General features: G+C 36.9%; 1 protein-coding gene across 3 annotated transcripts in view; it reads right to left on the minus strand.

Moving 5' to 3' along the window:
* Window positions 1-15747, minus strand: part of LOC132201788 (somatostatin receptor type 2-like) — an 83463-nt gene that overhangs the window by 5596 nt on the left and 62120 nt on the right. For 2 of the 3 annotated variants that reach the window (XM_059628261.1, XM_059628259.1), the window contains one exon: window positions 10814-10853. The exons of the other annotated variant lie outside the window; for it this stretch is intronic. The gene's annotated coding sequence lies outside the window, so the exon portion shown is untranslated. The remainder of the gene's footprint in view (window positions 1-10813; window positions 10854-15747) is intronic. 3 annotated transcript variants of the gene reach the window in all.

Raw genomic sequence — 15747 nt, forward strand, 5'->3', positions numbered from 1 at the left:
TGCACAAAAATAGAAAAATTTAATGTCATTTTTCTGTGGTACATATTTTTAATCTCCTTTGTTGTGTACACGGGTTTATCTGTTTTAAATTATTAATTCGTCATAAAAATTGAGAGCTTATAGGCTGAACAACAATTATAAATTGGCAAGTAACGTGATTTTACTTTCGTCATTATATCATTATTTAGTATTGCAAATATTTTTCTCTGCATAGGCGCATCCAAAAACGATTTTCATGCTGGGTTGGCGAGATTGTTACTCAACATCTAAAATTCCTGCGACGGAATAATAAAAAAAGAACACTCGGGGGTGTTTTCTGCGAGATACGAATGCTGAATCTGTTCGTGATTCCGGCCCGGCTCTTATATCGCATTCGGACAGCGCTCGGCGGCGAAAGTCAGTTTGCGAACAGACACAGCCTCTCAAGCGACGTCGCCCCGAGAATAATGATGTTGGAGTGATCCGACATCAAAATTCATTATTCATGCGGACCCAGTCGAGAATAAATGTGACACCGGTCGGTCGTGTGCTCGGTGCCGGCTGCTGCCAGGACGCGCGCACACATTTAAGGGTGCTCGCTCTCTCGGACCAGATTTAGGCACCTCCTTTTCCCTGTCGGACAGCCTCGTAAAACGCACCCGCCCGCCATTAGCGTTAATTTAGTGTGAAAACAACACGCACTCGAGTAACAATGATTACTGTTTTAATTACGCTTCACTGCGCCGAAGGGTCTCTTACCCCTTCATTGAATTTCGTCATTTCTTCACTTATCGCTAAAATATTAATTTTTGGCTTATCTGAACAGTTTTAATTATATTTATTTTTATATTTTCATGCCTGTGTTTCATGCGAATGCGTAATATATAAATATACAAACAAATAAATATTGCTTCATAGATAAATTAATTAATAAATACATTTATAAAAACTGACAGTACTTTAAAAAGACTAATTTTAAAATGAGGAGTTCTTGCAGAGGATGGCAAATTAAATATAATATGGAATGTTCTCTAATTTCCATTGATCAATGAAAACGACTAATCAAGCTACAACAGTACTTGGCGCCAGGCGGGTCAGGGTTCAAGGTCTCCGTTGGGAGTAACAAGGGCGGAGGCTATTTGATCGTTAATTATACGGCGCCCCTTTGACTGCGCCCCTCATGCAAATGAATGCCAACACGCAGAGACGTCAAGTGATTTTTGGTGCTGGTGTTTTGTTGCACGGTGTTTGCTTTGACGCTCTTTTCCAGGCAGACTGGCGGGCTCGTTGTTGACTTTGAGGCGAAAATTAATCAAGTCGGATATCAATTAGCGCCGCCGCTGGCTAATCAGAATGTTAATTACGAGCTGACGTGCGTGTTGGCGCAATCAACAGATCAAATTTATTGCTGTACGAAGGCGCCCTTCTAAATTTAATTAGCGAAAACTGAATCAGAGTTGTTTGCGCCAGTGTGCGTTGGGTTTGGGAAAACCATAGGAAGCTCAGCAACATTTTTCCATTGTCGCGTGTTGATTTGGTTCAATTGTGACTAGAATACCAACATAGAAAGTATTGATTGGAACAGATATATCAAGAGAAGCCAGGTCAATTGCAGACTTGAAAGTTACATAATGAATCACTTTTGTGGCTTTTGAATCAATGTTATGCGATTGTAATTAATTCATTAAGAAATAATTTCATATAAACCTAACATTAACCCTTTGACCTTATTGATCATTAATAAAATAATGCAATTTATTGCTCGTTTTTTAGTAATATAAATTAATTTCAAAATTTGGCCATTTTGCTATTTTTTAGTTAGTATAATTTAATATTTTCTAAATATATAATAATTAAGTGCCATGAGGCCCATGAAATATTGACGGTGAAACTGTAAAAGATTTTTTTTTTAATTTTAACAGCAAAAATTATCCAAAGATCAAATATTATATATTTTTTTAATCTAAAAATTAATTTTTTTCTTCAAAAATTTCAAACGATTCCTAATATCATCCATTTTTTAACTATGACATAATAAAATTGAAACTTTAATACGCAATAGTTGAAACTGATTCTTAAAGTTATAACACAAACACAAAAAAGGATTGAGAAAGTTCAATGTTTTCTGTTTTTGCATCAAGGAACTCACTTTCAATTTTTCTTCAGATCCACCTCAAGTGATAACTTTCAATTTTCTGTTTGTTTATCTTAGCTAATGGAAAGCTAAAATTTGAGATCAACAATATTTCCTTTACAGCTTCAGCTTTCTGATCAACTTATCTTAGATTTATTCTGCAAATACTGAAGGGCGAAGAAATATTCAAAGAAACCTTTGAACTTCAGCATCTGTTGGAAAAGTTGATTTTTCACAACAGACAAAACCCTTGAGCGCGTTTCTTATCCGCGATCAAGAAGCCGTAAGCAGAGAAAAGGCAATGAGACTATTTTCCGGGGGGAAGAAAAATTGATCTTGACTTGAAAAGACACTTTTATTTTTACATATTCAGAAGCTAAACAGAAATCGCATCAAAAAGGCAAGAGTATCTAAACGGTTGATCTCTTGAAACGCGCCGAAGGAGGAGCAAGGTCTTTTCTTCTCCGAGTTCTTTGCCCAACGTAATCTCTTTTCCCAAGTTTTGTGCATGTTTCCCATTTTCCACGGCAACTTCTCCGGAATCCGTTCCCGCGGCGCGCAGCTTTACGATGTGCAGAATGCGCTTTTTTTGCAAGAGTTCGCAACAGCGGCTCATATTTCCCGACCAACCTCAGTCGTTTTTATCATGCAAATGAGCAAAGTAATCCAGTTAGCAAGAATAAAGAGCAGAGTGCGGTAAATATTCATACTGATGCACCAGAGCCGAGTTCTTGCTGTGGAAAACGCTTAAAAGGAAGTTGCGGGCGGGGTCGGGGTGCGATTCATAGATTATCAGGCGGCAAGAAGTAAAAGCTGCTGGGTCCAGCTCTCTCTCACCAAAGTGACTCTAAATTGGAGGAAATTTATGTAGGCGAGGCCTCGATTTTTTATTACTCCTCGCTCTAGGTGATTTATTATTGGCCTTTCTCGGTCGGCCGTTACGTTGTGCGAGGAGGAATCCCCTCGCCAAGTTGTAAATGACGGAAGAAGCGACGGCCGGCCGCACCTCTTCGCACAAAGGCCTTTCTTTCGCCCTCGGCCCGATCGAGGTGGAAACGCGTGGAAAAGAGCAGGACGCTCTGCCAGAAAACATACCACACCTCTTTCTAATCTGATTTAGCCGGAAAAATGGTTTCGGCTGGAAAACATCTTCCCACGTTGCGCAAATTGCAACTTTCCTAGGACGTCTTTAATTTTCAATGAGCATTTTTTTTCAGCTTCTTTACTTTCAACTTTGTGTATGCTTTTCAGGGTTCCAGGAAAATGTGCTGCTAAGAGACGAAAATATTTATTTTCTCTACACTCAATTTTAATCTTGCTAATTTTTAAATAATAAATTTTCTAAATATATTTTTTACTCTGCCACCCATTTATCAAATTTAGACGTGGATTTATTTCAAGTTATTATTTTTTTTATTATTTAATAGAAAAACTAATTGATCCTGTTGATAACAAAGACGTCACTTTTGCTTCTATACCCCTTTGCGGAAAGACAAGTCAGGCATAAAAATTCACACGCAAATGCACTCGAAAGCGGAGCTAAAGCCAATAGCATTATTTCCATATCAATCAACGTCAATTACATAATGGATTGAATTGCAGCTCGCTGCCCATTATAATGAGAGGTTTGAACTCTAAGTGGAGCGGTGTTGTTTGTTTTAATCTCCCGCTGTGATTGATTGCAATAATTAATACTGTTCAATCTGAACGATGAAATAAAACGCTGAGCACAATTTGTTGACAGAGCTAATTGAAATTTTGGGTAATTCCGTAATTTTGTTTTGGTAGAATCAAAAGATTGCAATAATTGGTCAGTTTCTATTTCAGTGCGTGATTGAATCATCAAATTTACGCCCATGTTAATTTCGGCATTGATATGCAAATTAAGGCTGCTAATTAGTGAGCGCGAATACAGAGCCAGCCTCATCAATAGAGCATCAGCCTCTAAATGTACGCCAGGTGCGTTATTCAATTTAAATTTAGCAGCCACCCTCGCTTTTCATGCAAATCCCGTTCTTACAGAGGGGCTCTGCAAAGTCTTGCACGTTCGCCGTCTGCAAAATAAAATACGAACGATTTACATTATTTTGCAGACGCGGGCTTTGCACAAGGCGTTATTTCACTCGTCCTTTATTTTGTCACCGAGAGAGGGTTCGTTTGGGAAACACTGCCGCAGAGAGGTTTTGATCATTTTCACACCGGAGCGTGTTCAGCGTTATTAATGGCGCTCATAAATCTTCCCTTCTGTTTCGCACGATCGGAATAATTTTGTTTCCCTTTTTGTTTCTTTGCCTCGATAAAGGAAACTGGAACAAAATGTTCCGTCAGCACAACCACAATTAAATGTGGTCGGCATTGGGTTTCAAGGAAATTCAAACATTAATAAAACTCGGCAGAAAGTTTTATACCCGAGTTACTCAGGCATGAAACTCTCTGCTCTAAAGCACATTGGCAGTAATCGCAAAAAACAACAAATTCAAAATCGAAATTAATTTCAGTGAATCAGCGCCAGTGGATATTTACCTTTAATGGCAGTCAGAATTAGTATGAATTTTAAGAGCCAATCAAACCACGGCATCCTCTGGTGTGGGCGATTTTTCATGACATGGGTGGATTAGCGAATGGTCATTCAGCGCGGAAATCACAATTTCCAGAGCGGCTGCTTTCCACGCCAGCACCATTAAAATATATGGTTTTAATTGCTACACGGCAGCTTTCATTTCAGAGCACCAAGGAGAGATTATTCATTTTGCCGATTTTCAAAGCGCATTTTAGTACTGCTTTTTTGCATTTACATGCAAATTAGATTGCGAGTTTGTGTCTGGGTCAAGTTAAAAAACTTTGTTCACCCCACCTTACCCTACCCTACACACTATATTCAGCAACCCTTTTGGTGGAAAACAGGACGTAAACTTCCGCATGCCAAAACGGAAATGGGAGGCGAAAAGGTCAAGGGATATGTAACGAGCAAATTGCGGTTCTGAATTGCGGTCGCAAAGTGGCGAGAGATTCGATTAGAAGGGCGTGCATGTTTCATGCATGTTATGCTTTCCGGTCTGTACGGCGAGTGAGCCAAAGGTTTCCGATGCGGTGAGGGTCTGCTAATCTGGAAAATTCGTAATCAAAGTTTCTTTTCCAGTACCGCACCTGCAGATATAGAATTTGCTCACTTCGCTGCAATAAAGTGAAATTTTTTAAACAAGAATACAAATTTATCAATATTATATTTTTTTTTGCTATGGAAACATTATTTCAAAACTTCTTTGTTGGATTGCTACACAACTATGTTTTTATGTATTTTACTCTTTTGTCGGGATAAACGACGTGGATAAATAAAACAGGAAAAAGCTTGTTGCTACTGGCGCGTTCAAATTGTTGTTTTTGCTGCTTGTATGTGGGCACCACAAATAAACACGAGTCCTGCATAATAAATAAATAGATCACGGCAGTTTTGTCATTCAGTGGAAAAAGATTGGTTCGACAGGCAGACAGCGGCATCACTGAATCCATCCATCAATCAGCGCAGAGGATCAGTATAAAAATACGTGGGCTGTGTTGCTCATCAGTGCACAGGCTTTTCCACAGCCTTTTTTTTTTTAAATAATACGGCACGGCTGAACAACTTTTATTTTGCAATTCATAACTGTGGTCTGTTAAATTAAAAATGTGGAAATATTTCAATGGAAAATAAAGAAATAAGTATATCGTTTAGTAAAAATTCGCACAAAAAAAATGTAGAATTTTAAAATGGAAATAAAATATTGAGAGCACCAAAAATGATTAAAAACAAAAACTTGCAAAAACGGGCTATAATGTTAATTACAAAAAAATTTCTACCACAATTAGTTATGTCCTTAATAAAAATTAAAATTGTTAAAAAAAGTATAAAGTATAACTTTAAATTAGCGGAACTCTGCCTTTAAAAAAAAATTTTTAATTGTTTAACTAAAAAAAGAAAATGACAAAAAAAAAGCGTAACCACAATTAACGGGGCTAAGTCTTTCTTAAAAAAATTGAATTAATAAAAAACTTAAAAAAAAAAGGAAATAAGAATTTAGTTATTGCTGGCCATAATTGGAGATTTATTAAAATTAGCTGTTTATATTTCAAGAATGATTTAGTCGGCTGCAAAACAGAGCTTATTGGCCCTGATAGTGCAAGTTGAAAATCAATATCAATAAAAAGGAAATCAGCCCATTCATCGCCGTCCAATTGCAACAGCTGAAAAATAGCTGGTCGGCCACGTAGGTCGTTGGCGAGCATCGCTCTTTGGTGCTGCAAGGTGTCACTTGACGCGCATTCATTTGCGATCGCCGTCATCAATAATGCAAGTGATTTCGTCGTAAATTTCCCTGCCTCCTTTGCTCGTTTTTTTTTTGTCCTCGGGTAGGGCGTTTGAGTGACAGACAGACACAGGCCTGCATCTCGTCGCTTTCGCAATCTGTCGAGATCAAGCTGCGAAAGGAGCGAGTGTTTTTCATCCCTCCCGAGAGGCGCGTCTTCAATTTGCTATTATCAGACGAGGCATCGCGGGGGGTGTTATGTACATCGAGCGCTCGCACACTCACACACGCTGCGTCTGCTGCGTCTCACACCCTCGACCCGTCGTCTCCTTTTCCGGCAAGCGCTGGCAAATTTAGTTCAATTTGTAACGGAGACGCCTCCCTCCCTTCCTCATTTCATTTCTTCTATTTGAGACAAAAGAAATTTTCACACTTGCTTTTTTGTATACCTCGATTTTTTTTTAAATTTGATAAATTTTCTTCTTTATATTACTAGTTTGAAAAAATAATAGAAGCTCAAAAGAATTGACACGGTTTAAAACATTTTCTAAAAGCTCTTCAGTTTTTTTTGCAACTTTTATCGTTCTGAGAATTTCAAACAACCGAAAGACACATCCATTGCGAGTGCCATAATCTAATTCCACACCCTTCCGATTTACTGCCGCTCTTTCTGTAGCAGACGTGAGCTTTTCCTTTCCAAAGCTCAATTCCGTCCGACTGCTTTTCTACTTTGCTTCAATAGAAGACGGCGTGCGAGTGTGTGTATTTGGTGCAATCAATCATCACTAAGTAGGTTCAAAGTGTACGTGCCTCAAAGGATAATCGTTTTCCACGAATTTCCTATCAACACTTAAAATAAGACTTTTCCTCGTTCTGCTGATGACATGCAAATATATATAAAAGCTACGTATTTATAAATAACGAGTTAATTAAAAATAAAGTTATTTGGAACTCTTGGAACTGAAAACTATTTCCAGCTTCTTTTCACAGGAACGACTCCCTTTGAGGCCGAGTTTGCGTCGCGATAAGTGAAATGTGGACTTGTGGGTTGAGTTAATGAAGCTAAATGGAACTGATGTGGTGCAACACTAGTTCTAATGTCGCGATTCCCACCGGATTGATTAATTAAATAATTGCGCCTGGCGTGACTGTTGACCTCGCACCACCCTGTGGCACCATTGACGTTGCTGGCGGCGGCGGCGGCGGCGACTGGAAAATTACAAAAATGAGGACGGCGTCGTAATTTCCACTTTTAATTCAGGTGGTGCCACACACGACTCTGCTCTCCCGCGAAAGTAATTACAACACACAATACAAACGTGCCTCTGCTTTGCATTTCAACTGCTGCGCATTTCTGATTCGAATGATGTAAGTGCGCTCGTTATGCAAGCAGCAGTCTCGCACGTGGCGCATGCAATCAAACATCGCGCCAGACACCGCAGAGGGAGACACAAACACGTGGGTGGCCTCGTTACTTTAGTTATCGTGACGAACGAGTTGGACGTGAACGTTATTTTATCGCGTGAACTGACGCAAATTATGAATTCCATTCAAACAACGAAGGACGTGCGATTTATTTAACCGCAGGGAATGCAAATCCATTTTTAATAAAGATAATATATGCTTGGGTGTCCGTAAGGGATTTATTTTTAAATCCCTTTCAACGGATTTAGCGGACTGAATTAAAAGTTCCAAAGTGAGTTTAACGTTCTCCCCTGCTCTCCACCGTTCACCTAATTACTTAATCCCCACCCGCACAGTGAATTTCCGTCGCGGAATTTCGAAAAAGGAAATCCGGCGTCTCTTTTATCCTGCTGCTTTTTGAGGAGTTAGGCAACGTGCCTGGCGAGGGAGTCGAGCCCGTTGCATAAGTCTTACAAAACCAGGCGCTTTTGAAAAAGCTTCATTGCTTTTTTTATTCAAATTTTATGAAAAAAGGAAACTTTTTCCATTTGTCGCAAAATATACGTTTACAAACTCTTCAATTCTGGGAAATTTAATCAAGCTCAGTGAAAGTATCACAATGCCTTTTAGCTGGAGTTTCATTTCAACCGTTTCGTTTGCCTCAAAAAGACAGCAGGTATAATTTGAATCCAGGAGCAGGAAATTCGCATTCGTGACGCACATCGTTAAAGAATGCGAAATAAAGGCCTGGAGTTCATAATAGAAAGTGAGGTGAAAGGCAATGTTTTGCTCTAGCGAAATAAGAACATTGAATCCTGGCTATTAATTCATTAGTGGACCTGAGTGCTGAGTGCTGGGGCAGGTCTGCACCGACTTTCCGTGTCTGCTGATTAGCCGGCGAAGAGGAAGTTCTCTAATTAATTCTGAAACAACATGCAACCCGCCCAGCGGCGGCACAGACTGTACCTCAACACTAAACACCCCCCATTTGTTTGCTACACCAGCTTGGGAGAAGGAAAATAGAGCCGTCGGTTTGGAATATTTGTTTCAATTTTGCTGTAGGCTCTGTTAAGCAAATTCCGTATAAACTTTGAGCAGAATTATGCAATGAGTTTGATTTTGAAATTCAGGTGTAACTGAGGAGAAACTGTTGCGCTTACCCAAGGGGTGGAGCAACATTTGCACGGGAGAAATCAACATGATGCAAACTTTTTCCTGCTATTCCTATTGAGCAGATTTTCACAATGTTATTCTATTGTGAAATTACAATTCTCTAAAGCCGACCTCACCCATTCTGAATTGCACCAGTCGAATAAAAAGTGCACCTGCTGCCATCAGATTGCGCTCGAGAAATGCCAGTTCTTTAATTGAGATAGCAAAAATTATTAATAAAAAAGCGTAATGGTCTCCGCATGCTTTTCTGCCAAGAAAAGATTTTTCATCAAACGCGCAGTAGATTTAACGTCATTTCTCGCATTGAAGTGTTATTGAGGGCAATATTTTATTGACGATCTTTCCTCGTTCAATAGAAAATCGCCTTTACAATACAATAATTGTGGTGTGGTGAGTTCCAATAACGAAGTGAAGTTCAGTTAAAAGAAGAGAGGATTGCAGTAGAACTCTGTGCTTGATTCAGCTATTTTTGGAACTGAAATTAAAAATAATAATAATAATTATTGTTTTTGATTTTATTATTAATAATAAAATCTAAAATACTTTTTATTTGAAATTTTATATCCTAATTATAAGCGTACGAAAAATCGCAAAAAGGATTTCCTGCTGAAATCTTTTTAATTCATTTTTCCCGTTTAAGTGCAAAAGTATTGCCTGAATGAAAAAATTTAGCAATCAAACTCATCCCAATCGGTTTTGTGCACATAGTTGGCTGTAAATGTGCGCTTTTCGGGGGAATTATCGAGTTTGGAAGTCGTAAATTTCAATTTCGTTTTCACATCGATTTATCTCACTTTGAGTGGGAGACAGAATTGCCGAGAGGGCTGTCCAGAGCCCGAGCCTCTTCATCGTTGGTGACAGACGAGTTTTTATCAAATTACGAACCAAATCTATCACACACTGTCATAGCAAGAGACTTGCCTGGTTTCTACTCACAGAGACATCTTGAAGCCACAAGCAAAATAAACAGTGGTATAGAAAAAAATTGCTATTTGAAATTTTTTTTCTATATTGGCCAATATAAATAAATAATGTATATATATATTTTTTTTTTGTTAAATTTACGAATTAGATGGAAATGATGCTACAAATTATGTGATGTTTGCAAGTCTTTTTTTTAGTAAATAAATTATATTATGAGAAATTATATACAGCGTTTAATTGAAGGGCTCTTTGGAAAAAAATGTAATTTAAAAACCAAATTCCGTGATCATGCACCATCATCGAATATATAAAAAGCTCTCCTGTCCCCTCTGTTTTGGCCCTCTCCTATCTGCAAGCTCGTTTACGTCACATCCTGTGTCTATCAACGCACGCGAGCTGTTCATTAAAAAAGAAAAGTCGTGGAGAAAAAGTCATGCCTGTCACTGGCGTCCTTAAAATGACACAAGATTTCATCGCTGGCGATGGCGCGCTTAATGATCGCAAAACACTCCTTCATCATGGCACAGCGCCATTGTTATTGTTTAAGTGATGCGAAAAATTTGGCACAAACACGCCCGCTGATTCTGATCAAAACGGATTAGGCTTCGGATGCCGGAAAATTTAATAAAGGTCTTAAATTTCGTGCAGTGATTTATAATGGTAAGCTTAGATTTAATGCAAATTTAAATTAATGAGGAGATTTTTATTTTGTTCCATACCCTGGCTTGGTTAAATAGTGGAGGCGTAAATTGATCCTTTCTTAATTAAAATTATGGGCTCCAAAATGCTTTCTCGGATATCTGTCTAGCAGGAAAAATCAGATTTCCCCCAGCTTACTTTCGGCCATATTTAATCCAATTTCTATGCATAATTGGATTTCCTTTATCTAATTGGGGCGCTATCTAAAGGCACTCACCTCAGCCGAAGCGGCTCGTCTTTCAAGTGAATATTAGAGTCTGCAACAAAGAAAAGAGAAATATTTATTAATTTTCATAAATTTCTTTATGGCTGGGAATGAAATATCCTAGGAGGCACCAAAAAAGATAAATTATTTATCCGAGACTTTCCTGTTCCTTACTATTGCTGGTGTGAAAAAGATTGCTTGCTTTGATGTTTCGTCTTTGTGAAAATTTTACGTGAAACTGATATTTTAAGCACAAAGCGAAGCCCGAGCAAAATTGTCTGAGCTACAAGAAAATTTAATTCCGCACTAGCTCCTCCAAAGGAAAAATCATTTACTTTTTGCACCTTTTTCCTGGTGCAAGGAAGATCTTATTTCTGTTAAAAGTTTCCCCATCTACAATCCACGGCGCGGTTTTTATTTTGTTCAACTGAGTGAAAGAAGTATTATGTGTGGCTTCGAATTCAATGCACTTATCTTTTATTGCCGTAGCAACAGCGTACTGTTTGTCCATTAGTGCGCTCTGCACTTCTGTTAATTCAGTTTGCCAGCCTTATTTTTCTTGATTCTGCTATTGAAGTAGATGTGAACCGATGGAAATATTGCGTTTGTATAATAAATGGAGGTTTAGAAAAAAATGCTTTTGATTAAACCAACAAAAGTAAAAATATAATTTTCAAAAATTGAGAAAAATTTTGGCTGAATATTTATGTATTTGCTTGCAAAATTTTGATCAAAGTAAAAATTTGGAAATAAAAAAACCTGTGGTACAAAAACATGGATAGAAGAAAATAAATTTGAAGTTGACCCCTCACTCCAAAAACAAAGTGTTAATGAGCAGAAAAGGCATTTTGGGTAGTTAATTCATTTATTTTTATTGTTCTATGCTAAAATAACGCTAAGAGGACATTAACTTTGGTATTGGTGTCAATTTTAAAACAAAGATCTAGTACTATGTTAATATATTCTAATTTTAATAATAATAAATGATTATTTAAAATGATTATTTATAATAGAATATGGAGAAAATTGTACATCGATACAAATCAAACATATTTGTATCTAGCTTCTTACTTCTTCTGCTGATCAATACAGCAATAATTATGATTGTTGAATCAAGTGAACTATTATTTTCATGCACGAGTAGTCTCTCTTGTGAATCAACTCAATTTAATAATAGAAACACGCCCTGCACAACTCGCAATGCAGATTATTTCTTCCTCTCTAATGAACCAGAAATTCTACTGCTTCATAAAATAAAATGTGTTTGGCCAGCAGCTATATCGTCGTCATCCATCATTTAAATTTATTGGTACGCTCAAGAACGATGGCACAGATTGAATTGAACCGTTTCTGCTTTCTGTCTGTGCCGTAAAATTAAACGAGCCCTTATTTGCTTGATCTGATTTGCCTGCCTGCCGATGACGCTCAAAACAATTAACAACGGGTAGGGCGAATTAGCTGCTACGGTCGAATCTGTGTCTCTGTCATGGAGTGCGCAGGTTTTGTCTGATTCTATTGCGAGAGCGCAATATTTGAGAATAGCTGTGGGCTGAATTGGATTATCACATTATTTGTTTGCAAATTTTGTCATCGCTTGGAGCTTCACGCCAAAGTTTGTATTTGCTGGCAGATGTTGGAATATAAATCGTCGGCTACGCGGCCAAATGGCCGATCTGGTAATTACCCCTGTGGGGAAAATGGCTAGTAGCCACTTTCCCCGTTGGGGAAAATGGCAGATGAGCATTTCCGGACAAATTTTTTTTATTGTTCCAATGCATTCAGTGTAAAAATCTGCGTCAGAAATAACCATAAAAGTATCAACTTTCTCGGTAGATGTCTCATTATCGCGAGTTCAGGGAGCAAAAGTAAGGCAGTGCCACGCCCCCCTACAGGCAAGCAGGCAGCATTCCCGCTTGCTGAATAATGCCAAAATTGTTTTAAATGCAATAAATGTTAAAAATAATGAAAATATCGAAAATGTAAAAAATAAAAAAATAAAATTTTAATAAATTTAATAAAATACCTAACATTAAGTAAGAAGTAAAATATCAGAATAAGCTGTAGTTTCGTCAATATTGTATTCCAAAGTGACAGCTTTTTCATGCATTTTGCGTGATAATGCAAATAATTCTTTAAAATTGATATAATTTTAAAATTAAATAAATAGTAAAATATAGATTTATTTATTAAAATATTTGACATGCAACCAGAAGCTTTATGTTGTATACGAGCTAGATTTTACTTTACTAATTTATTGCAATTTATAGTAAATATCAGAAAAACTATTCATGAGATTATAACTAGAAGTGACGCCGGGTCATGTGAAATAAAATAAATGCTTTTAATGCCAAAATTGTTTACTATTGTGCAAATAAAAGAATAAAATTTAAATTAATTTAAATAAAATAAAATAATAAAAATTTTATAAAAAAAGATGAATTAAAATAAAATTATATTATAAAATATTATTTTTAAGTTAAATTGAACAAAGAAAAGCAAGAAATAATCGCATAAGTGGTTTAATTTCGATTGTATTGCACGTTTTCCTCTTTCAGTGTGGAGTTACTTCCCTTTAAATTTCTTACAACAGTTGTATATTAAGGTTTAAAAGAAAATTAAGTCTACCAAATTATCTGCAATAACATGCTGAACTTTGGTTCAAATTTTGAAATCTGAACATTGAAAATTGGAGCAGATAATCAGTTTTTTGCTTCTCCTGTAAAATTTAAAAAAAGGCTCATCTGCCATTTTCCCCAACGGGGAAAGTGGCTACTAGCCATTTTCCCCACAGGGGTATTTACCAGATCGGCCATTTGGCCGCGTAGCCGACGAAATTGTAATGTGTTTATTTTTGTCTGTTTATTTTAATTGAAAACACACATCGGCGAAATAAATTTGTTTAAGAAAATATTAGAACGATTGATATAATTTATTTTTAGTAATTAAAAAAAAGAGAGGAAAATCTAAATAAATTTCTTGAATGAAATATTGAAAATCCTTTGATAAATAGCGTGAAAAAGTGGGCCTTTTGTACCAGCATTAACGTCAAATGGCTTTGAAGGTGTCACGCACACCCACGTTTTTCCTCATTGCGATATTGGAATGGCATGTACGTAATTATATCGCAGGCTGACAATGAGTAATGTGCGTGCCATTCCTTTGAGCCGCGACCAGCTTTGTTGAGATGAAACTGCTTTTGACCAAAAAGGTGAAAGGTTAAAAGAATTTTTTAATTAAAGGATATCCCTCTATTTCAAATAAGCAGAGAGGTGTAATATTGAAATCCTTAATTTCATCAGATGTAAAAGTTGGAATTTAAACTGCACTGGCGACAAGTTAGATTGTAATAAATAAAAAAGCCATTTAACTAAATCATAAAAAAATATTTCTGTGGTGATACTAAACTTTTGCAAATTGTACACAGAAATACCAATGTAATTGTAAGGAACATTATAAAAATAATTGCTTAGTGATTGAAAAAAATTCTTGTCTTGAATATTATTAGCATTGCTGATATTACAAAGCCAACATAATTTATTATTGATTGAGGATTTTCTGTGTTCCACCTTCATTGTTCATTGTCATTGAGGCGGCTGTCTCCAGGGGAATTATTTGATGAAAAATAAATGCACCTTCTGCTGCAGCAGAATTGCGAAATACGCCCGTAATTGTTCGCAAAAGCGCTCGGTCGAGGCATAAAAAGAACGGTGGCTTTTTTCATTTTATTGCGCGGCGGCACTTAGCTTTTGGCTGAAGAGCTCAAAATGCGCACCGACGCTGCTGCCTTCTGAAAGCCGCCGCACCACCGCTGCTAATAACAATTAGAGCTGTTTTTAACGTCGCAATACACGTGGACTCCTTAAGCTGCATTTTTATATAACTGCTGCCGGAGCATTATTGTGCCACGCTTAAGGATAACCATGCATAATTAAATTCCTGCGTACACTATGTACTGGATACCCTTTAATTCGACGAACAAATGCATCGGAGGCTGTTGCTTAACGACAACCTCAATTTTACAGCAGCTGTAATTAGACACGTGTGCTGACGGTGCTTGTGATATGTGGAAAAAAAATGAAAAACAGGGTGTTCAATTATGTATAATGTTAAATTTCGCACGAAAAGTAAAGACACCAGTTTCCTTAAGAGGATAATTGAATTTGTCACAACGGATAATAATAGTAATTATTTGTCCTTAATTAAGAGTAAATAAAATTCATAAATATATTAAATTCAATAAATTCTCATTTTACAAAAGCATTGCCAGCAAATCAAAGGACAAAATAGACTTCTTGGCTATCCAGCAATATTAAACACAAGTTGCTTAAAAGAAGTGACTATTCTTTTTGAAAAATTAATTGTAAAAAGAAACTTTAATGTAGTAAAGAAATTATTTTTGTAAATTTTATAATAATGGTAATGGCATTAAAAATTGACGTATTTGTATTAGCATTTAGTAAGTGCTTAAAATTTTTGTCAACAATTATAAAACAAATATTTTTTGTAATTTGTTATTATCTAAATATTATTTTAGTAAACAAAAAATTCAAATTCAAATAAAAAAATGTGATTAAACAAAATTAATCTCACTCCCTCTATCACAAACTGCTTCGCGTTAAACATTCTTTCTCGAGTTGGGTACTTTTCAGAATTCAATTCAAGCCATTCACAGGTTCCTCGCGCGAAGAAAAATCGCCCAATCCACCTTAAGTACCGCCAATTTGAGCTCATAAAAGAGAAAGACCGCAATTTCGCCGCATTCTCCTTCCCAATAAAGCGACGTATTGCAATCAGGAGAGGACAACAAAAGAGCATTTCAATAAAAAGCAAGTTGGCGAGAGAGTGTGAATTGCGCACGCACGCCCGTAGCACGAAACTGACAACAATGAACACAACTCTGTGTTTGCGCGTTCCTGGTAACGAGGAGAGCAAGAGAAAGAAAACAT

This window comes from Neocloeon triangulifer, unplaced genomic scaffold (assembly GCF_031216515.1).
Source record: "Neocloeon triangulifer isolate White Clay Creek 2 clone unplaced genomic scaffold, ASM3121651v1 ptg000014l, whole genome shotgun sequence".
In the NCBI taxonomy this organism is placed as follows: Eukaryota; Metazoa; Arthropoda; class Insecta; order Ephemeroptera; family Baetidae; genus Neocloeon; species Neocloeon triangulifer.